Source organism: Rhagoletis zephyria, unplaced genomic scaffold (assembly GCF_001687245.7).
Source record: "Rhagoletis zephyria isolate East Lansing unplaced genomic scaffold, Rhagoletis_zephyria_1.1 Rzeph_scaffold_00634, whole genome shotgun sequence".
NCBI lineage: Eukaryota > Metazoa > Arthropoda > Insecta > Diptera > Tephritidae > Rhagoletis > Rhagoletis zephyria.
Window position 1 is genome coordinate 5,680 of NW_016157718.1, and position 24,456 is coordinate 30,135.

Below are 24,456 nucleotides of genomic sequence, written 5' to 3' on the forward strand. Positions count from 1 at the left end.
AAATAAAATAAAATAAAATAAAATAAAATAAAATAAAATAAAATAAAATAAAATAAAATAAAATAAAATAAAATAAAATAAAACGAAATAAAATTAAATAAAACAAAACAGAATAAAATACAATTAAATTAAATTGATAATCTCCTAAGCAGCAGCAGCCACAACAAGCAAGCGATGAAGTTCAAATAGTAACTAAAAACAGTTGCTCTTGATCAAATCCATCAAAATTTTGCGGGAGTTATTCTTAGCTCAGTAGGTAAACCAGTAACCTTGAGTGTAGCGCTTAAAGTTCCATTGGAATCAAGAAGAAGTTCAATGTTATAAAGTAATAAGTACATTCGTATGTATGCATCTTCTATATATACATATGTAGGCGGAGCGACCTAGAGTTTTACGGCGCCTCCGAACGGGAAATGGATTTTATAAAAAGCTTTTTTCATGGCCAATTAATGTTGCTGGGGCCAGGGATAGAAGCGAGCACCTACCACTCGATCACTCATTAATTAAATGCGGCACTCTAAGCCCTTTTCGAAAACCCAGTGTTCGAAATTACTAAATGTACGTACGCACATACATTTGAATTTCAGCATTAATGCTTTATTAAACTTTCCTACAGAGGCATGAGCTTAGGAATAGTTGAAAAGCATTAGATAAAAATTATTTAGGGGATTCACAAGACGTGTTAACCGTCGTAAAATCTTAAGGTTAACATCTTTTTTAATTATAATGGTTTTAGGGGATTTCTAACTAAACCGAAATTCTTTTAAACTGATAAAGAATATATAATTAGCCAACCCCCCAACCATTTTAACCGCTATTTTACATAAACAAGTGTTAAGCTTAAGATTTTACGACGGTTAACACGTCTTGTGAATCCCCTAATTGTTACAGCGGAATTACGGCTTAAATATATAAGTTTATCCATTAGTCACCATTGTCAAGCTCTCCGAACAATAAGGCTCAAGAAAAGTGCTATTTCGATGGGGTGGGAGCGATCGTAGAGGGGTGTGAGTTGAGTGCGTTGTAGTGGGCAAGCGAAAAGTTGTTTAGCATCATGCGAGTTTATCTAAGCAACCGAAGCTTTTCGTTGGCTGAACTCGGTTGACAGCATTCGCAAGGATACACTATAGCTCCCGAACGTGGTAACTGCCTTTTGCTGAATTGTCCCGCGGTAAGTCTGACTGTATCTCGTCTGTGTATTCGGAGAGACGGCTTGGGAGATATTGATCTCAGCTAAAAATTATTTCCTTGTTAAGTAAAAAACTATACTCGCAGTGAGAACTCACAGTTCGGATGGTGCTCGAGCGACATCAGAAGACAACACCTGGCTGACTGGAGTGCGGTTTCTGTCAGGCTTGATGTTTTATGCTCACTATTTATTTCACGGCGATCAAAATTGTACCTATATCATAATTTCGAACCAACAACGTTCCTTTCCCTTGGTACAAGTTTTTCTGGCGAGCGATCAGAACCACTCATCGAGGCTTCCACTTGCCTCAAGGCTTTTTGTCTTCCCGATGCCTCTTGGACTTCACCACTGACTAAAATAAAAGTCGCACTAGTTTTTGAAAGGTTTTGGGTTTTTTCTGCGTTTGGCCCAACCCCGATGGAGATATGATTATGATCGTTGGAATCAATTGTTTGAAGTTAAAGAATTTTAGTATTTCGGAAATGCCAATAAAGTTGATCGGATGGAGCCTTTTTTAGTAAAGATAGAAGAAATCCCTTTCTGCTCCGATGTATCAGTAGAGATGGGCCACTAGCATTATTTTTAAGCGAGGTCGCTCAGAAGTTGCAACACTTGCATTTGATGACTGACCTCGGTTAAGGTTATCTACATACATATGACCTTTGCATTTGGGTTTTTGGCCTGCGTTAAAGAAGAAAAAACATCACACTTCTATTCATACATTTTCCATACTAAATTTTTCTTAGTTTTTTACTATATTTTTTATACAGTTTTAACATATGAGACTTTTGCCGAAAAAGAATTTGGAGGTGTTGAGTTCCAATTCTAATATTAAGCTAAAATTTCTAAGAGGCTTGGGCGATTTGTTTTTATAGTTGGATACAGAAATAAAATTTTTTTAGAACCACAAAGAAAAAGTTATGTTCTTTCTTCCGGTTTGTAGAAAACAGCAGTTATTTCATAACAAAAATTTAAAGTGAAAAAAATTAAGTAAAAAAATTTTCGCGCTATTAAAAACAACTAATTTTATGTTTGTTAGATATTCTCTGACAAAATCAGGATAATCTAATTATAACTAAAATATCCTCAAACAATTTTTTAAATAAAATTTAATAAAAATAAAATTTGTGCAAATATTAGCCAAGCAAAAGCAATAGCTGCTTAAAGAAATTTCGTCGAGTTTTCGTCTTATGCCGCCCCCAACGACACACTGTCTGTCGTTCGTTATAGTCAAATTTTCGATTTCAAAGAGTTTCTGCAAATAAAACAAACACTAGCCATCGACGTTTCAACTAAAATCGACATACATAAATATGTACATACATACATACATACATATAATGTGCCACCAATAACCTCCGCCTTCGTCTAAGCGCCGCAACGCAATGCAACGCATCGCAATCGTCAATGAGCTGCAGAAGTGCTAAAGAAATTTTTTATGTCTTTCATTAGCGTGGAAGGTGAAAATTTGCTGAAAATTTATTTTTGCGAAAAAGAAAATTTTTTCCAAGAAAGCGTGAGAAATAAGAAAATCCGTAATTTTAAATAGATAAAGTGTGAAAAAATGAAATGAAAAATTAAAAATCAAAATAAAAATTTGCCAAGCGCTAAAAAATCAGTTGAAGTGAAATATTTCATTTTCAACGCAACTATTCAAATTTGTGTTTTGTGTATATTTTGGCAGTAAATCAGCGCATAGCGAGCAGTGTTTAAACTGTGCGTAAAAAGTGTTAGCAAGTAAACAAAAAAGAATAAAAAAACAAAAAAAGAAAAAAAAATCAGCAGCAGCAACAAAAAAGTGAAGAAAATCGCAAAGTCCCGTGCTGCCGGATTTGCTACTTTGTTTTGGAGTCAGTCTCATTTATTGTCGTTCGTTCGTGTGTGTGTGCGAGTGTGGAGCAGCGGCATTGGCGTTAAGCAGCGAATTTGTACGCAGAGCATTTGAAAAGTGAAGTAGAAAGTTTTTAAAAGTGTTGGAAAATGTTATGTGAATAGTGATTTCCAAGCAGAAAAATGATTTTGTAATTGTAAGTGCGCAGCAAAGCAGCGAAAGGAAAAATAAAAATTCATAAAAATTGTTAAAAAGTAAAAGTAAAAAAACAATAACTATTCCTTTTTTTACCTTTTGTTTGCTTACTCTACTACTTCTGCTCTTTTTTATGCCACACTTTACTGCGTCCACGTATGTTGCTCTCCTAAATGTATCGCTCAGCTGTCTGCTCCACAAAATCAACAAAAATTAATTTATTTGCGATTATCTGTCAATGCGACATTGACGTCAGCTACGCGAAAGACGTGCTGATTTAAGTATCTTCACATACATATGTACATACTTTACGCTGGATTAAATGGTGAGTCGAAAGTTTGTTTAGTTTTTAGAAAATGCTTTTGGTAATAAATGATGGATGTATATGTATTTATATTAGACTGGGCTGGTCTCCATAAAAAATGGAATAAAAATCTGAAGGTTTTTTTTCTAAATTTCTTTATTAAAATATTTCAGAAAAAATGCGGAATATTCTGATGCACCAGTTCGGCATTTTTTTTTATGACCCTCAAGACAGTTAACAACCGTAGGATACCACATTTGTCGATTGGTATTTTAAGGACTAGCCAAAGCACTTACATTTTACGGTTGAATTGCCATTTACACTGGTCGATTTGGGTTGAATGGCAAGAAACGACTAGAAAATGTATCCGCGTAAAGGCAACTTAATAGTAAACTAAACTAAAGAAGTGCCTATCAATAAAGCCTGACTGCAGGAGAAGAGTTCGACAGTTTCTTCCTCTTCCTCTGCAATATTTGTGGGAGAATATTGCTAATCTCGAAGAGTGCCCACCAAATAGCCAGTGACCGGTAGCACAAACCATGTCCACAGAAATGTGCTTTTTTGAGAGACTGAGCAGTTTTAAATTTTTTTCTTATCAATTTGTAGTCATAGTAGCTTAATTGTTATACAAGTGCTCTCATCTAACCATGACCTATTGGCCTCTTGAATAATTTTATTTCTAATCCTTAATTTGCAATCTGTCACGGGTACCCAAATTTTACCTCCGCTTTCACAAAGGAGGGGATTGGTTTCTTTTCTAGCTAGCTTATCGGCCCTGCAATTTCTTTCAATATCTTTATGTCCCATGATCATGATATCGCCCATCTATGTAGATCTAAAGTGAGTTAACTCAAATTTCAGATCAGGAAATATAATTGCTTGAGGATCGTACAGATGCAATGCAATCAATATAAAAACAGATATAACAGTAACTTTTTTGATTAGTGTACATAATCCTGAAGATACAATTTTTTGCATCAATTAAATTATGAATTAATTTATGAAATGAAAAAAAAATCATCCTAATTTTTTTTTTTTAAGTTGATCGCACTTTCGATCTAGGTCTGCGATATGATATGGTGGGGCAAATGGATGTGGCTCAACAAACGACGGCAACACGACTAGAATTGTGTTCGTTAACTTAGAACAGTTTGCATCAATTAGCAATCGGGCATGTTCTGAAAATTGAAACTTTGAAATCGACTCGATTTGCCAAATAATTATATTTTTAATTATATCTGATGAAAAGAGTGAATATTCTAATTGAAAACCATAAAAGAAGCAGCAGCGATATGAAATAAATCATTTTAATGCGAGACTTGTTAAATTTTAGGTTAAAAATAATCGAAAAAATTATCGAAATCGAGTCGATTTAAAATTTTCGAATTTCAGAACATGCCTGATTCAGGAATACGGCTATATATTGTGGAATTTTCATATAATAGTGGTGTCGATTTCATGCGAATTTCGCGTTAACTTTAAAAAGTTTAATGACACTGGTTTACAGCAAAAATGTTTTATAGATGCGACTATCTACTCTCTATGTAGAATTTCTGGGGGATTCCGAAAATCGAGATGATTTTTTTCTATGGATAACTTTTCGAGATATTTACAATTTACCGTTATACAGCTTAAAAAAAAAGAGGGGTTCTACTTGATTAGGTATATTTAACGAACCAATTGAATAATATTAATACGAGATACGGTAAATTAAAGCAAATAAAATTCTCCATAAACCGTTTTTACATCACTTTCCAATAGCCCTGATAGTTTCTGAGAAAGTAATTAATCATTTCTAACACGCTTGCGCATTTTCATTTGACCAATCATTATTTTCTTATTTATCCATATTTTTTTTTTTTCATTGGTAACGTATTTTTTTTTAAAGGAACATGCTTTAACACAAGTGCAAAATATTTACACAGAAACTGTTATTTTTTTACTTTTTTCACTGTTACAGTTTAAAAAATGCAACAATTTTCCATCAAAAAATCATATATTTAATATCATTCTTTTAGAAAAATTTGTAGCTGTTGTTTAAAGTTTTTAATCCATCAAATGTTTTTTTTTTTTTAAATCAGTGAATTATAACAAATTTGTTCCCTTTGACCTTATAAGCTGCTTAATTTCTTCTTAATCTTCTTCTCTACATAGAAGTGCTTATTTCAATAAGAAAAAGGGGAGTAACTTTCTTAAAGAGGGCAGAATTTTATGCTTAAAATTTTTTTGTATACGCACAAATATTAGGCTTCATCAGAAGAAACAAGTTTTGAAATATTTACCACCAATGGCAATATTAGAGCAGAGTAATGGAAATCTAAGAATTAAATATTACCCTATTATATATATTATATCGTCGCTCCCAACGAAGAGTAGCACATCTCAAATTACCGTGGAAGACTAGCACGTTTCACTATTCGCGTCGAAGACTAGCACATTTCATTATTCGCGTCGAAAAGTAGCACATTTCAGATTCTCGCGTGGAAGACTAGCACATTTCACTAATCGCGTGGAAGACTAGCACATTTCAGATTTTTGCGTGGAAGACTAGCACATTTCGTTATTTGCGTGGAAGACTAGCACATTTCAGATTTTTGCGTGGAAGAGTAGCACATTTCAGATTTTCGCTTGGAAGAGTAGCATATTTCAGATTGTTAAGCCGCGAAAACTGCACGTCTCCGGTTTAAAGTAAATCATAAAAGCATAATATATATTGAAAATTCAAACGTTTATTCTATATTTCTTTAATTGTATTATGAAAATCATGAAATTCAGACGGTATATACCGTTTACTAATCATTTGTTGAATATCATCCACTTTTCTTTTTTTTAAAGGTATTTTTCCCTTGTAAGCTTTAGGCAATTCACAGTGTTTCATGGTTGACCATTGAACATTTTTTTTCATTAGGTTCAACTTCTCCTCGCTTTGCATAAAGTCGTATTTTACTGCCATGTCTACTTGATTTTTGCTATTTTTTATTGTAATTTTCCGTACATGTGATATCTTAATTTTTTGCCAATGAAAATATTTGGACAGTTCTTCGAAGGAAAATATTTCATTTGCGTTTGCGTTGTTGAAAATTTGTTGAGTTTTTTTAGTATTCTCCTGGGCTTTAAACTTGGGCCAATATGGATTTTTTTAAGAGAATTAACTTTATTTTAATTGAAGGTTTTTTAAGTAAATAAATAAACATAACATAAATAATATCACTTTGAAACGGGGTGCTCTTGATATGATACTGTATGTATATGTTTTTTCGTATTTATTTATAAATAAAGATTCCCTGAGAAAGACGCGAATGTCGAAAGGTGTAGGAGGAAAAATAAACGTTTATTTTACTTGTAATAACCGGCCAAAAGGCTCCATATACAACACTAAACTTTCAGCATGACCGAAGAAAAATAATTATAGTATAAACATACATATTTATGTAACTTTTTTTTTTTAACGGCTGCTACAACCTTATATGAACTGCCTTGCGTATCCCTCTTCCACACAAAAATCTGAAATGTGCTAGTCTTCCAGGCAAATAACGAAATGTGCTACTCTTCCACGCAAAAATCTGAAATGTGCTAGTCTTCCACGCAAATAACGAAATGTGCTACTCTTCCACGCAAAAATCTGAAATGTGCTAGTCTTCCACGCAAAAATCTGAAATGTACTAGTCTTCCACGCAAATAACGAAATGTGCTACTCTTCCACGCAAAAATCTGAAATGTGCTACTTTTCGACGCGAATAATGAAATGTGCTAGTCTTCCACGCTAATAGTGAAATGTGCTAGTCTTCCACGCGAATAGTGAAATGTGCTACTCTTCGTAGGGACCGACGATATACCCTATTGCATTTAATAAGTTTTAAAATGCATTTATAGCCAACTAACACGCGAATTTATTGCCCATATAATCATAACGAATAAAAATTCATTTCTATAAATATGCCTTCAGGCAATTTGCACATCATTTCATAGAACCTTGTCGGAATAAAACCGAAAGTCTCAAAAATTAACCAACTGAAAAAGTAGTTTTAAAAAAAAAAAAAAATGAATAATTGTGAAACAAATGCAGCAGGCGAATGTCTGGCTCATCAGTTATTGTTTTTACTCATCATTTCGGTCACTGAGTGTGTGTATCTGTAAGCCAAATGCATTTGAAAGTAGTTGAAATCACATGCAGATTTGTATAATTGACTTGCTCCTAGGTGATCGCCATGTTTATAAAATAAGTTGCTCATAAGAAAAAAGCAAGAATTCCAACCTCTTGCAGTTCGTAAAAAAAAAACACTTTTAACATTGCTTTCAAAGTAGCTCCATTTCCGACAGGGAACTTACTCACCTACATACATACACACATACATACGTTTGCATTTTAATAATATTTTCATTCTCCTAAAATAGCGGTCGCGGCGTATGAGTAATCTTTGTTTTTGTGAAATCTTTCAGCTCTTTGGATTTATTGACGCGTTCGAGTGCATATTGATAGTCACTTGATGAGAATATGCAGCAGTAAAAATATACTTCAATTGGCTTTACAGATTTACAGTGAAGGTGAATAGCTGATAGGGATTTATTCACTATTTGTGCTCGAATCGTTTTTAACACATACATAAATCAGATTTGTTTACAAAAGCTTAATAAAAAAGGAAAAATGTGTTTACAATGAGTGTAAGCGTTTATCTCATAAAATATGTATGTATGTATGTGTACTCACAAAAAAAAAAGACGCAGTACACTTCCTTCCCTCTTTCACACTTATTTCAAAATAACAAATATACGGGTGCCCATTAATGAGAAGAATATAATTAGAGAAATATAAACTCAACAAAAAAGCCACAGCGTAATCCGTTGTTTATTGTTTGATTGGGCATAATTCGTGGTAAAACTAAAAAAAATCTAATTAAAAAAGTTGACCATTTACTTAGTTTTTGACTAATTTTCTTACTTATTTTTAAAAACCTCTGATTGCCAATTTTTATTAAAAAAAAAAAATGCAAAATGAACTCCATGGGCATGAACTGGATGAAACAATCATAAGGTGGCTTCTCTTCATTTTATCTTGAAGATTGCCAACTAATTGGGATCAAGCTAGCCTATGTGCTAGGGCAGAGGTTGGGAAAGTATGCCCCCAGATCGCGGTAGTCTCACCTCTCTTGTGGTGTTTGGTAGTGAATTCCTTATTAACAGAAATGCATCAAGAAAATCTCTTAGGGTGGTCTGTATAAAGAAGCAGAGACTTAATACCCGGCAGAAATCTGTGTTGAAAAACCGAGTCAATCACCCTAATAAGCATATAAATAAAATAACACCGTTGAATTCAACAAAACGTTAAAATTTGCTTAACTTGCATACACATGTACATAGCTTTGTATGGCTTACACATGCTCTGCATGCAAAAACTTGATGGCAAATTTATGTAGACACAACTGGCGTGATAAGCCATATACATATGTATGTACATACATACGTCGAATTTAACGAAAGTTTGTTGTGGCGAAAAGATAAGCCAGCATTTTGGCTTCATAGAAAATTTGCATTTTCAGCTTGACTGACTGTGATTGTTGAAAGGAATGTGGTTAGAATATGTCTGTAGATTGATAGCATTGCTTTAACTTTTGTTGTTTCTTGTGGTAAATTTGTAATTAGAACTTTGCTGCAGTTGCTTCAATGTGGCATCTACATTAGCAGAATTGTGGTTTGGAGAACCGAAAAACATTTGTAGAAAAAAGTTAGAGAAGAATATGAAGTTCAAGTGAAGCATACATACATACATACAATAGGGTTTTAAGTTATTGAAGGATAAAATATTCAAGAAACGGGTTTTAATCTTAAAGAAATTCTTTTAAAATTGGCTACTGCAACTAATTCACATTTTACTTTGAAACGATAATTAAATGTTTCCGTATGTGTACTTAAGTACTTAAAAAATTTGAAGTCTTACGACGCACAGTGTTACGATTATATGGAAGCAGGTGGACATAATAGTTAACCTGAACCGATTTCGTTGAAACTTGACATGTGCTCTAATTTTACTTAGCAAATGAGAATTATGAATGTTTGGTAAAGATTAATCGTCACGCCACCAGATCCACAAGAGTGGATCGGAATAATTAAATTTCATCCAATTTCGATGAAATTCAGTTTATTAGAAACCCCCAAATATAAAATATGGGTATGATGGGATCACTATATCGTCCAAAACTCACCAGAAATATGGATCCAGTCATTACATTTTATGGAATTTTGGTTAACTTTTGTTTCCTAATTTCCAGTATATGAAAGACAATTACATAGGTATAAATACTCCCTTTTCCTCTAATTCTTGGTGAGGCGTTTCCATTGTTCCAAATAATATAAAAAGAAGCTGAAAATCGACAGTGAAGAAAATTTACAATTATAAATTGAATAACTCAGTGAGATGGAAGAAGACCAGTATGTTTGCACGTATTCATAAAAAAAAATATTTATTGACCCAAAAAGTAATGAGTAGGCACTGTGGCTAATGGTAATCAACAACCACCTCTGCATGGTTGTAGGCTATGCAGAGTCCGCCAAAGACTCCGGAAGCAGTGTCTGGAGGATGCATCAGACTAGACCTAGCATCCTTTGAACTGCTATCAAATTATAACATAAGAAAGTTTTAATACATGGCAGTTCAGAAGTGTATGTGCAAAAATTTCTTTAAAGCCCAAAATACAATAACGCTGTGGCAGTGGCAGTGGTAGTTTTTCGAAACCAGCTGAATGAAGCGACTCACAATACAGCAGTGGCAGTCCTGCTCAGTTTAGCCCAAATTCTAAATTCACTGCCACTGCCTTCATCGCAGCAAACTTCGCATGTTGAATTTGACGAATAAATAAAACGCAGCCAAGACCCTGTTTGTGTCAATGAAGACTAAAAGGCAACAACAAAAATGTAAAGCCAATTTTAGCAGTAACAGCTAATTTTAAAAACTGACACTGCCACTGCCCCTGCGCCATTGTATTTTAGGCTTAATTTAATTAAGGAAAGGCGGTTTTACCTTTGTATCAGAAGCAACTGCAAAGAGTAGCTTTTGAAATGTCAGTACCAGAGACGGTTGCACCCAGTAAAATGAAACTGTGTGATGAAAAACTATACTTTAGAGCTTTGGGTTTGATTTTTCGGTCCTAATTTTGTGCGATTTTCTTTTTAATTTCTCCTTTATTTATTAACTTATTTGTGCAGAATAACGGTCTGATTATGCATACTTCGTATAACCTCGCGCAACTTCGTAAACGTAACACAACTTTACAAAACATAAGGCTGATTATACTTCCCATGCAAACAACTTTATCAATACTACTAACCTTATGCATCGACGGAATAGGGTTATTCATGGCGAGTGAAAAAAAAAACAGCTGAGTTTGGTTTCTTTAGGTAAAAGGATTGATTCAAAGAAAAGTTCATTCAAGTGGCTATATATATATATATATTCATATATATGATATACACATTTCAAATCAAAGGACTTTTAATAACCTCTCTAACCATATATATACTTTGAAAATTGTTTCAAAACTTTTCAAACATAAGCTTTTGAAAGTATTGAAAATTCCACGCTTACCCTCCCTAGTACTGCTCCTATGAATTTGTAACAAAAAAAAAAAAAATGTATTCCATTAAAATCAGAGAAAAGCGGCGGGCCATGCTCACCGTGTTTTTAGCTCAATGGGCCCTATTCTTTATTTGTTCCCAAAATTATATGGACTAAGCGTGAATTCCTCTAATATGCTTTCCATGTGTCGCTGTAAAAATATTGCTATTGTTGGTACCACTGCAATTTAAATGTCACTGAAGAAAATGTGAGGCAAGATCTAACTTTTTACAAGTTCTGCTAACTTTTTACAAGTTCTACTAATTTCTGAGTAATTGAATACATACAAAATGCATTCAACAGATTTCCACCTCACAGTTTGAAATTTATGCGAAGTTATGTGAAGTATGCAAAATCAGACCATAAGAAACAGCATTTTGAAAAACGTTTGTGAATTTGGCCACTAAGGTGTTTGACACGTTTGAGGTCCTACGTTTTGTAAAATTTTTTAAAGTAACTTAGGGCTGTGTCCACAGTTGACACTTTGCTTTAATCGTAGTTCTTAAAAATCAACAGTAAACTTTTACTTTATTTTACTAAAATTCAATGGCCTACAAAACGGCATACTCAGAATCTTTCTAGGAAATGGAATTAAGAAAGCTCGAAATTTTAACGAAGGTTTATTGAATTTTTTTTTTAAATATTGCACAAAGTCTCAAACTATATTTTTATAAAAAAATAACCCAAATTAAATAACAAGAAAATAATATGTTCAAGCTTGTCAAAATATGGTGCGGCTATAACTTTTCCAACCACTGTATTGGATTTTGCCGAATATCAGCTGAACCGTTCTTTTGAATTCCGAAAAATGGGATGTCAAATTAAAGAAGTCCAAGTAGATTTGCAATAAGAAATTCAGGGTGATTTAAAATCTGAAGAAATTAAAAACCGACACCATGTGGGACCTATCTTCTCTAGGAAACGGCTGTACATATTTCGATGAAATTTGACAAGCGGATCGCTCCTAATTCTGACTACCATTTGGAATATTTAGGCTGCTACGATTTTATATTTTTTATTACGATTTTAACTCCTATTTTCAACTACGTCAATAGGAGATTCTATATGTGGTTTTGTAATATAATCGATAACCGAGTTGCATATAAAAGTCTTAAATCCAGTTTGGCAACATGCAATATCATCTTTAATATTTTAATTACATGCACTGCTATTTTTTTTTACCACATTTTAAAGTTACAATAATTAAATTTACGGCATTTGTCATAAAATTTCACAGAGGTCCGTACACAAGCGTATGTAAATATGTAGGTATGAGCGCATATGCACAACAGAAGATAGGAAATTGCTTTGCATTGCAGATGACATGCTGTACGCAAATGAAAAGAATCTGTTATCCGTTCAATATTTGCACAATCGACAACAGCGAAATATATATGTATATGTAAAACAACAACACAAACAGACAGTGAGGGGGATTGGTAGGCTTCCGCTGTTGGCATTGCTATTCAAGTTATTGCTATAGCTGTTATTTGCTTTGCTTGTATGCTGCTCATTTTCTCACGTCATTGAATTTTATGATTATTTTTGGTAGCTATATACACACTGCATCAGCTAACGGTATTGTGTGTAAATATTTTCATCAATGATTATATGCAGTCGATATTAATAATATGTGCATATACATATCGAGCCCCAACCGCCAAAATAACGTAAGCGACATTTTTTTCAAAATTTTGTTTTAGATGCAGAAATATTCTAAGAGCATCTAAATGCATTTCTGCATCAAAAAGAATATTTTGAAAAAAATGTCGCTTACGTTATTTTGGCAGTTAGGGCTCGATATGTATTTTCTAATGTTTTTCAATGAATTTTTTTGCATTATAAATTGCAGTTTTGCACTAACTATTCAGAGCCTTCTAAAAAACATATAAACAAAAAAGAAAAACAACAAAGCACCAATGTTCGCAAGATTTGTTACTCGCTCTTGCTTAGGTGCTTAGGCACGGCGTGGCACACCGTTCGTTGCCAAATAATGTAGCCAAAAAATGCAATAAACTCGCAGGGAAGTGCTCAAAAAGTCAAAGGTTTCTTAAGAAAAATAAAAAGCAAACCAAGCAAATAATTCACATGTAAAATGGATGAAAAGGCAACAAAGTATAGAAATAAGAGCCAAAGCAAAAAAACGTTCATGCAAATATTCAAGAGTATACTTAGACGCCAACCGCCAACGACGAGGGCAAAATACATTGTGGGAAAGTCTAAAATTATGGCTGCTGTTCAAGTACATTGCCAAGGCTTACATGTGCGAAAAGGTAGAAGACATAACCAATACCATATACATACACACACACATACGCCTTTATGTAATTTGCATACGTACTTACCTACCGTTAATCAATGACTGGGAAGTGTTGTCTGCTCATGCCAACGAAATTCAATTCACTGCCTGCCTGGTTTATTGCTTCTAGCGTAAATAGTAAATATTTAGTTTGTATGTGCGCGACATGGTTGCATGTATGTAAGTAACTATTTACGAAAATATGTTTGACATGTAAAGAATTTTAGTGTGGCGATAGATGTTTGCTACCCTGGCGGGGGCAAGTTTTTGTCTTGTTGCCATTTCATTTGCATTAATTGCATTTGTTGTTATGTGTTTCGTATGCTTTACGCTAACTATATTTGTATGTAAATGAGACCATTCAATATTTTTGTCGAATACGATAAATGACTTGTAATGTCAAATTTTATTAAGTATTGAGATATTCAAATCGATTATAATTATAGTAAGGAAGTAAAAAAAGGAAGTGATAAAACTATAAATAGTAACACGCAATTTTTGCAAATTTTGTTTTTTTTTTTATTTTGCTTATCTATTGTTTATTATTTTTTATGAAAGTGCAACTCGTTACCTACCAAAAAACCATGAAAGTACGAGTTTCAAACTTTGTACAAAAAATTCGAGGTTTTGCTATCGAATTTTGACGGATTTTCTAGTTTTTCACAACCATGACCAGCACGTCGTTTAACTAAGGTACAAAATCACTTAACGGAAAATCTACTGCGTTGGAACTAAAACGTGACTATCAGTTTTTAAATCTCTAAAAGAGTTTGGCATAACTTGGAATTGACTTGATACGTTGCAGTTTGTCGATAAAATTCTCCAATTCCAATAAATTTCAAAAACACTAAGGTCCGATAATTTATCAAATTTCGATAAATATCGATAACTGTGCGTTTCGAGAACTCAATGAATTTCGATAACTCAAAAATTTACATATCGGTGTATTCGATATCCATCGAAAAATTTCGATAACTGGTTACACTCTGGTAACTAGATAGAATTCGATAAATCGATAAACAGCGAAAACATGATATACTTATTTAATCCTAGAAATTTCGGGATAACTATCCACTTTGTGTGACAACATCAAGGTGCACGCCACAAGTTAATAATAATAATTATTATTAATAATTATCGATAAATCGATAAGTTGAATGAACTTGATGCATAACTTTAACTCCATAAATTTTGTTAAATACAAAAATAATGATATTTCAATAAAAATCGATAGCTTGATAAATTCCAATAACTTGACAAATTTTGATAATCCAATAAATTTGTATAACTCGATAACTATCGGTAAATTTCGACAATTAAGATTCTGTGTCTCTATGAATTCGGCAACTTGATAAACATTGACTAATGTGAATAATTCGATACATTCCGATAACTACATAAATATGGTTAACTCGATAAATTTCGATAATTATAAACTTCGATGATTCAATAAACTTCGTTAACTATAAACGTCGATGGCTCGATAAATTTACATAACTTGATATTTTTTTTATCAATTACTTTTTCATCATCACATTTTTTTTAATTACGAAGTTCAATTTAAAATACGAAGTTAAACAAATGCGAAAACAGTTCAAATTGAACAGGTTCCAACAACAACTATACACAAATACGGAAATTTTTAAACGAAGGCTTTGGCATTAATTTTCGAATAGATCGGTCCACTTCACGGAAAAAGAATCATATATGCTAATCTGGGCAAAAAGCTACCCCCGTATGTTATTATAAGCAAATCGGACCATAAATACGATTTTTTCGAATAGATCGGTTCCTGGTTCACTTTCCGGGGAAAAAGGATCTTATGTCCTAATCTAGGCAAAAAGCTACCTCAATACCAAATTTCAAGGGAATCGGGCCATAAATACGATTTTTTCGACTAGATCGGTCCCTGGTCAATTTCCCGGAAAAAATAATCCCATGTGATAATTTAGGAAAAAAGTTACTTACGTACCGAATTTTAAGTTAATCGAACCATAAATACGATTTTTTCGAATAGATCGGTCCCTGGTCTACTTCCCGGAAAAAAGGATCCCATATGCTAATCTAGGAAAAAAGCCACCTACGTACCAAATTTTTAGTAAATCGGACCATAATACGATTTTGTTGAATACATCGTTCGCTGGTCCACCTACCTGGAAAAAAGTATTTTTTTTTTTAGCCTATGACATGGTGGTTGCTGAAAACTATCTACATACAAAATTTCATGAAAATCGGACCAGCCATTCGCGAGATTACCTGTTACAAAAAAAGGGACTTCTCTTTATAAAATCAGTATAGATATAGAAGATATATGTATGTAGTTACGCAAGCTTTCGAGCTATAAATTTTATCCGTAGTATTTGGAGCGTCGTTTTTGTCTGCAAGATCTATGTATATTCTTTTTTATTACTTTAAACCTGTTACTTGATATAGCGTTTGACACTGCATGGAGTCCGATATCTTCATCTAATAACTACAGGTTATAGGTTCTCCAGGTAGTTTGTGATAACCAGTCAATACTGGTGTTCCAGAGAATATTTCAGCTTTTCAACACTGACTGTGAAATAGTGTCGATTATTCAGATTTGCATACAAGTTACTGAAGTCGCCAATCATGGTGAAAATATCGTCACCGAAAAACATTTCAAATACATGAACAGGTGTGAGCTCATTCACGGCTTCTTTCCGGCGACACTCATTCATTACTCGGTTGTCAGATTATATGTCAAATAGGAGTATTCGATGTTTGAGTTACATTCGAACCAATACAGGCTCTTTTGGTAGCCAATGGCCTGTCAGAATTGATATTTCCTGTATCTGACATAACATAAACATCGCGAGCAGATATCTCGTTATTTCTCTTTTCTTCGGCAGTAACAACACTGGGTTTCGGGAGAATTATAGTTAAGTCATACTCAAAACAATCACAACTGTCTTCTACGATGTAACCTATGGCCTCTTCCAAACCTCGGAAGTTGTAACTATGTACTTGCCTCAACTACTTATTCGCTTATGAGTCATTTTCAAATAATGCAAAATCTCAACTTTGTTCAAAGCAAGTAAAATCAGTATAAGCGCCTCTAAAATCACTCTTGCCATTGCAAAAAATTGACAATCCCATCATAACGTCAAAACAATTTTGATTGAATGCGCTTACTGTGCATGTGTGAGAAAGCTGCTCTCGACAGTAACATTTTGCCAGCTTTTAAACCCTTTTGTATTTTTTTCGAAAATTTGTATTGAAATATTGCTGACAGGATTAAATTATAAAAACGCAATTGAGTTCACTACTTACAAAAAAAAGTTATATTTTTTATCGAAAAAGCTGTGTTTTTTGATGTTGCAAAAAATGAGGTAATTGAAGTTGACGGTTGACAAATAGACTTATAAAAAGCACAGTCACTATTCACCTTTAGCTGTGTATGTACTTATGTATGCAAGTATATGCATGAATGTAAGTCAACAAGCACCGTGGATGACATGCTGGTACTCGCACGCATTGTTGCCTCGCCGTGATTGCTTTTGTCAATTTGTCTGTTTTTGATTTCGCTCTTGCAGGTTGTTTTACAATTTATCAATGGCAACATTGCATCAGTTATATTTCATGCCTTTAACTGTGTTATCTTGTTATGCTGTTACATTTTACTGTTCCTTTTTTTTTGGTGTTTGTAGACACACTGATTTTGAACTGAGTTTGACTTGTCAATTTGCATTTTGTTTTTGTTTACTGAAGGCACTTGACTAAAAGCAAATATGCCCTACGGGAGAACGAACTGATGCTCATAAAGAATTGTATTAGTGGATGAGATTTGATATCAGATTTAGGATCAACACTTGGTATTTAGTAAACATTGGCATCGGAGTTGGGGTGATTATTTTTTCGTTCCGTGTTTCACAGGTATGTGACATTAAAGAGACTGTATGTATGTACAAATATAAATAACGAAATAATTAAAGCAAACCGATTGCAGCATTGAAATAATAAATAATAAACTAAAGTAATTTTTGAATTCAATTTCAACCACAAAAAATTTGTGCATAATTTGTACATGTATATTAGGGCGGGTCAATTTATGCGCGAATAGAATATTTGGTTTCTACGTGTAATTCAACGCATATTTGTCGAAGAAACTGTGGGTCTTAAATCAATTTAAAGTTTGCCAAATTTCGAAAAATTTCACTGTAGCGACCTCTGGTGGAAGTTTTAAGAAAATGCTTAATGGCGAAATGGATTCCTCATAGCAAAAAATACCTTATAGCATTTTTTTATACAAAATTTAGGCACTTCTTTACGACTCTACAGCAAAATGCTAAGAAACATATTTTCACAATTTGGCAAATTGACACGCAGACTCCTTTTTTGCTATACGCGCATAGTCGGAAAAATCTCTCATACAAATTGACCCTATTGGCCCTAATGTACAAATTCATTAGATTCTACCTGAAAAAAGAATCGCTGTACACTTCGAATCTAAAGTATTTTTGCAAGGGAATTTCGAACATTTTTTTTTTGCCGGGGGCTCCCATTTAAATTTCTCGTCATATCTTCGACATTTAAAGTCGGATCTTAAAGCTTGATATATCGCTGTTGTTGTCCCGAGCAGAAATTTTTTGTGCTCCAAAGTTCATTGACCTCAAATATCCCGATTTAGTACATACCCACCAGCTCTACAAGAATGATAGAATACAAGATTGCGCCGTCCTGGCGGCGATGACATTTGTGACAGGTAAGCAAAGCCGAATTGGATGTTAAAAGAAAATGTCAGCAGAGCAAATTTTCTTAATATTAAATTTTTCGATAGTAAACGTGTTTTAAGAATTAATATAAAAAATGTTAAAAATTATGATCCTTGTGCAAGTAGTAGTGAATTTCAGTGCATTTAAAGTTTCTGAGCCGTCGTTTACTTGTACACCAGAATTGTCAAAATCAGAAATACCAAAGTAGCGGTATGTCGGACGGCGCCACCTTTGTTCGCTGCATCGTGCCAGATCTCAGTACTACTAACCCAATGTCAATAAATCAAAGCTCGCCAAAAATTATTAAATTTTGAACTGTGTAAATTTTGTTTTTGCTAAGTCTGGGTTTTAACGCTAAATGTAAAAAGGCAACCCCTAGGCTCGGCAGAGAAAAGTCGAAATTGCCTTGAAAAAACTCTTTAGAGGTGTATGGCAAACTTTTTTTTTTTTTGCGAGCTTATAAGGTGGTACGGTCTAATGTACATATGTACATACTTCTGTTACTTAATTATTTACTAGACAACTTTTTCCAGGGACAAATAATGTAAAGAAGTACCTTTATTATCAAAGTATATGCTTTATAAGTAACTTTGAAACCTGTTAATCTTAAAAAAATTTTTTACATGCCAAAAAGTTTTCCCAAATTTCATCTTAAGTGTGGCGCCAAATTTTGCGTGAAAATTTTCCGATCACGTACACTTAAAAATGTTCTCCCTTTAATTTTAAGCAGGCTGTTGGCGTATTTTTCTGCGTCGCGTTTTCTGATTCGGAAATATTTAATTGGTTTAGAAGTAAAGTTATCAACTTTTAATGACATTTGAGGATTGCTATTCTGCGAAGGTATACACAAGTATCTTTTAATTAATTATTTAAGATGCACTGCTAAAGTATTCGCTTAGTCACTAGGTATTACTTATTTATTGCCTTTTTTTTTTTAATACCCCTCGGCTTGGCGCGTAAGACCCAAAAAAAATTTATTTTAAACTTTTAAGTAACTTTGAGATCCGTAATCAAATATTAGCATTGCATTGAAATGAGTTTTTGCATCAAAGCAAAGTCCCCAGTGCACAAAGAAAAGTTGAAGTTAGCCTTTAAGCAAAGACAAAAACGAAATTGTCTATGAACTTACGTGTATCACTATTCACTACACAGTTATCAAAAACTGTTAAAAAGATATTTGCAATTGCAACTCTTACTTTTATTGCCAATTTATTGCCTCCTTTACCATCATACATGAGCGCTCGATTCTACATATATGTACATAAGTATAGGTACGTGTATATGCATATGTGTATATATGCATCTGTGCAGCATGGCGCGCTCAAGTGCATGGAGCAATATTAAATTGTGGTTATTGGAGGCATAAAAAGACATTCAAATTGCAAATTTTCCATATGGAAATTAGAAAGGCACATTTAGCTTCAGCACAGGGCTATATATTCTCAACAGTGGTGAGGAGAGCAAAAGCAACTAAAACTGTAAAATCAGAAAAAGGCTGGAATTGAAGCTTCATTTATAAACGCTCAATGTTAACCAACTATCACTTAGACAAGGCAATTCTGGCTTAGATAGCAAAAAGACTTTCGTAAGACAAATGAATGATAGATGCCAGGATAGTGCCAACGACTTTTGTTATTCTAGCATAAAAGGCTTAGAAAAAAGCTCTCTCACTTAGCACTTGTCGTGAAAAGCCATTTTGAGAGCAAGCACTTGTATATCATTCAGCTCGCATTACTACAACAGTCGCAGTGGCCTAATGGGCAAGGCATAGGCGTGCCAATCGGTAGATCCGAGTTCGGATGCTACCGCAGCGGTTTTATTTTATTTTTTTTTTAACACATTTTTTTCTTTTTAAAAATTAAGTAGAAAAATTGTTCTTTATTTTTATTAATAAAAAAAAAATGATTTTTTAGAAACTTATTTTAAGTATATTTTTTTCAATTCAATTTCTTTTTTGTTTTATTTATTTTGTTTATGGCTTAGTTGTTATTGTTTTTAAAAGAATATTTTTTAATATTATTTAATTTTTATGAACTTATTTGCTTTTTTAATTTTATTGTTATTTAATTTTTTCTTTTTTATATTCTAGATTTTATTGTGTAAGAAAGAAAAATATTTTTTTTATTGCATTTACATGTTATAATTTTATATATTTTTTTCTTCATTTAAAATTAATTTTTTTTTCCTAATTTAATTTTCATTTATTTATAAAATTTTATTATTATAAAAAGAAAAAAATATATATTTTTAATTAAATTAAATTTTTAAAAAACTTATTGCTAAAAGCCGAGCAGCATAACACTAAGACCTCCTCGGTAGCAGATCTTTCAATTAGTATTTCGAAAGACAGTAAAGAGCTTTCAAGATAGTTGCCAGAATTGCCCTGAGAGTTAAAAAAAAAAAAAATATTAATCTAACCAGACGCGGTTTTCGGATATGCATGCTAATATAAAGGATAAATCGGTGGAGGAATTTTCACGCTGGTGCTAGAGGCTTCACTTAGCTCTTAGACCACTACAGTGTGTATCAAGCGGAAGTTTTGGCAGCTCGTAGTCTCGCATTATGAATTAGTATTGGAGCGTATTTACAAGCCATACCTTACTGATGGATAGAAAGAGAAGACGCCATATATTTGGTCGGGAATCTAGTATTTGCGCTGAAATGTTAGTTATCGAGCAATGGACTTCAGCTTAAAAAGATTAATCAAGGAATCTGGCTAATAAAACCGCCCATATTCTAGTATTTTATGTATTTACCACAGTTTAGAGAAACAATAGTATAATGAACTCTTAATATGAAGTCACGGATCCCTGCTTGGATAAAAATGCCGCCATCGGACACGGATTTATTATGGTCTCAAAGTTATATCTTTGGTAGCTAATAGCTCCACTTTTATCTGAAAAAAAAACCCTGTTGCTGGTTCCAGCGTCAACAACAGCAAACCTCTCGAGCGCAGCAAAAAATTGGCGTTTGGACGCAAACGGGGCCTGAACGGCCTATAGACCTATATATCATCTATGGTACCTATGAGCAAATAACCTGAGGAGAGCTCTAAAGCATTTCCCGATGGGGCGATATTGGAACTCACAGCTTGCAAACTCTGGATAGAGAAAACTTTATCGTATCGGCTAATAGATGATGGTCTGGCACATCTGTTCTAGAGGGAAGTCACTATGACTTACCCACCTACCTATTAGCACACTTATTTAAATACAATAGGTCAAATGGCAAAAAACTAAACAATTGCTTTTTCTTAAAATTGCATACCTTTTACTTCAATTTTATTAGAATAAATAAAGTAAAAGGTCTGAAATTTTAAGAAAAAGTAATTGCTTATTTTTATTCATACGGACCAATACATAAGTATTAAAATAACAAACCTTAAAGAATATGTTTCCATTAGGGATATTCCATTGAATTTATCTTTTTCGACTGCCATTATTTTGAACGGAAATGTACGCACATATATGAGTTTTATGCCAAATAAATGCTGAGAAAATTTGCAAAATTTGCCGAAAAGAATCCCATTGGCAGCCATTTGCTGAAGTGCAGCAATAGAAGGCGCTTAACCCACAAAACAGTTGGCCTGAGAGGCCAAATTCATGCAGAAGTACACTCCAACAAATTTTTATTTTACCTAGGCATTTGCATTCTTACATATGGACATACATATGTACCTAACAACAATTCAATGTAAAAAGAAAAATTTACCAATCTGTATTGAAGTGAAAGAGGTCACATGCGCTGCCTCATAGCTGGCTAGCTCATCAAAATCATCAGCAAACTATTTTTTTTTTTCGAAAATCAAAAAGCATAAATGATTTGCATGAAAACTGCAATGACTTGAAGTGACTGTATAGTATTGTGGAGCGCGGTGGGAGGTTGTGTTTGTGTGTGCGCTTGTGTGTTTTTTTGTGTCGATATGAGTAAGCGTCTTTGGCCTCAAGCCAATTGTGTAAGCGAATTCAGCATCTCCGCATCGTTCCTCTGCTGGCACTTATGTATCTATGTACATATGCGTACGTATGTGCGCGCAATTCCTTGATTGTGCAGCATAGCAATGCCAAAAGCGATGAATAATTGAGTTCCTTATATTTATAATTTATATGTTTTGCATAGAAAATGTAACCACTTGTAGGCAAAGTTGGGAAGGCTGAGGCGGGAGCGTGTTAAGTCGTAGCGTGAATGCTGTTGATGCATTGCCACGGTCATTCGCATTGTCATTGCCGCCAGTGAACGCGCTACTACTACGCTTTCGCGTTTACGTTGCGATGAGCCATTCGTTCGATTCAACCGCTGCGTCGCACAGTGCATCGAACGTGGACAAAAATGCCAATATCGAGTGGCTTGACATATAGTTGAGAAAAGTTCATAGCACATCTTGTGATATAGTAGACCTTCCGCCATACATTACCTCAAATCGAATATAAGCTCTGATCCACTACTCCATAAACTTACCGGCTTTTACAAGAACTTGCAGGAAGTTAAAGGTAGAGTGATCCCGTACTCCAAATTCCTCCAAAATTCTTTAAATGAGAGCGATTTTTGGAGAGTTGTGTAGAGAATGAAGTTGCAATATTTCACCCGAACTTGTTCTTCTGGTAAAATCATGAAATGTGTTAAGCGATCACTGGTTGACATTCTTACAGGAAAATATGCTTTTTTTGTTCTCGTACTTTTTACTCTTACTTCAGAGAGTAATTTTGCCGTTTGACATTTTTACAGGATTTTACACGAAAAATATTGGATCAAAAGCTATAATATCTGGACACCAATTCACTTTGACGCTTGCACGTTCAGGTAGTTGTGAAGAATTTGTTAAAAATGTATTTCTATCCTTAGCAAAACCATTGGTGGAAGCTTTACGAAAAAGATAAGTGCAGAAAGGGATTCATCTTTCCGAAAAAAAAACACATGCTATATTTTATACAAAATTTAAGCACTTCTTCACGGCATTACAGCAAAATGCTAAGAAACCTTTTTTCGCAATTTGGGAAACTCCAAATTGATTTTAGACGCATGGTTTCTTCGGCAAATTTGCTTAGAATCACACGTAGTTCTTATGTGCTATACGCGCATTGTCGAAAAAATCTCCCATATAAATTGACCCGCCTTAATGTACATATATATTAGGCGAAGGCATTTTTTTGAATGCCGTCAGCTCTGTCAATTCCGGCTACTATTTTGAAAGATCCTTTTTGATCTGATAACGGGAAGGCCTTAGCGTTATTTTGTTTCATAAAAATGAAAATAAATAAAAACAACTAAAAATTAAAAGAAATAAATAAAAAAAAAAGAATAATTAAAAAATAAAAATAAAAATTTAAAAAAGTTTTTTCTAAAAGAATAAAATCTAAAAATAAAAAAAGAATGTAATTAAAAAAGAAAAAAATAAAAATTAAATGAGTTCTAAAAAATTAAATAAAAAATAAAAAAATATATATAAAAACTAAGTTTCTAAAAATTAGTTGAAATTAAAAAAAAAAAAAAATTTACGATGAAATCTAAAAATAAAAAAGAAATTAATTAATGAATAAATGGAAAAAGAATTAGTTAGTTTCTAAAGCTTCAATGATAGTAAACTAAGTTTTTTTGTGAAGCGATCAAACCTAAAAATCAAAATAAAAATTAAATGCCAAAGAAAAAAAAGTTAATTATCAACATATTTACATATATGTATTTTCGATATATTTTTAGCTGGGTTAGGACGTTTTTGAACCTAATTCTCAAATAGTACGTTCTTGAGCCATTTTCTGAGATAGACCGTTTTTGAACCGGCTGCCGAGATAGGTCGATCTTCCACTCAGCCTTCAATATACATATATTATATTTTTTTAAACAATAAAATACGAAGTTTTCTCGTACAAACAATAAAATCTAATAAAAATAATGAAAATAAATATAATAATGAAAAAGAAAAAACCCAAATTTAAAAAATAAAAACATATGTGAAGGAAGTTTTTAGAAACTTAACATATATATTGGTTATTCCACGTCAAAACGCATGCAGCTCTGCCCAAAAATTGTGGAGACCGATCGTTATTTTTAAGAGCTGAAAAGTTAGTTTTTTTTTTAATGAAGATTCGACCAATAAAATCGATTAGATTCACTTAAAACTTTACAATCGGGGGATCTTAAGGTCGCGGATTTCGAATCTGAAATCAGATTTTAAATATTAACAAGTAAGAAAGTCTAAGTTCGGGCGGAGCCGAACATTAAATACCCGGCGCAAGTATTAAATATATGTTTTTTCACCCTTCCGAAACCTTCCGCTAGATGGTAAGCCGAGGTGT

At 33.3% G+C, this 24,456-nt stretch overlaps 1 protein-coding gene across 1 annotated transcript in view; it reads left to right on the plus strand.

The window, feature by feature from the left end:
- Positions 1-2,116: 2,116 nt before the first annotated feature.
- The window catches only part of LOC108360818 (uncharacterized), a gene marked incomplete at its 3' end in the record, with an annotated part of 103,129 nt that continues 80,789 nt past the window's right edge, over positions 2,117-24,456 (plus strand). Inside the window, exon 1 of the mRNA XM_017613259.1 lies at positions 2,117-3,540. The remainder of the gene's footprint in view (positions 3,541-24,456) is intronic.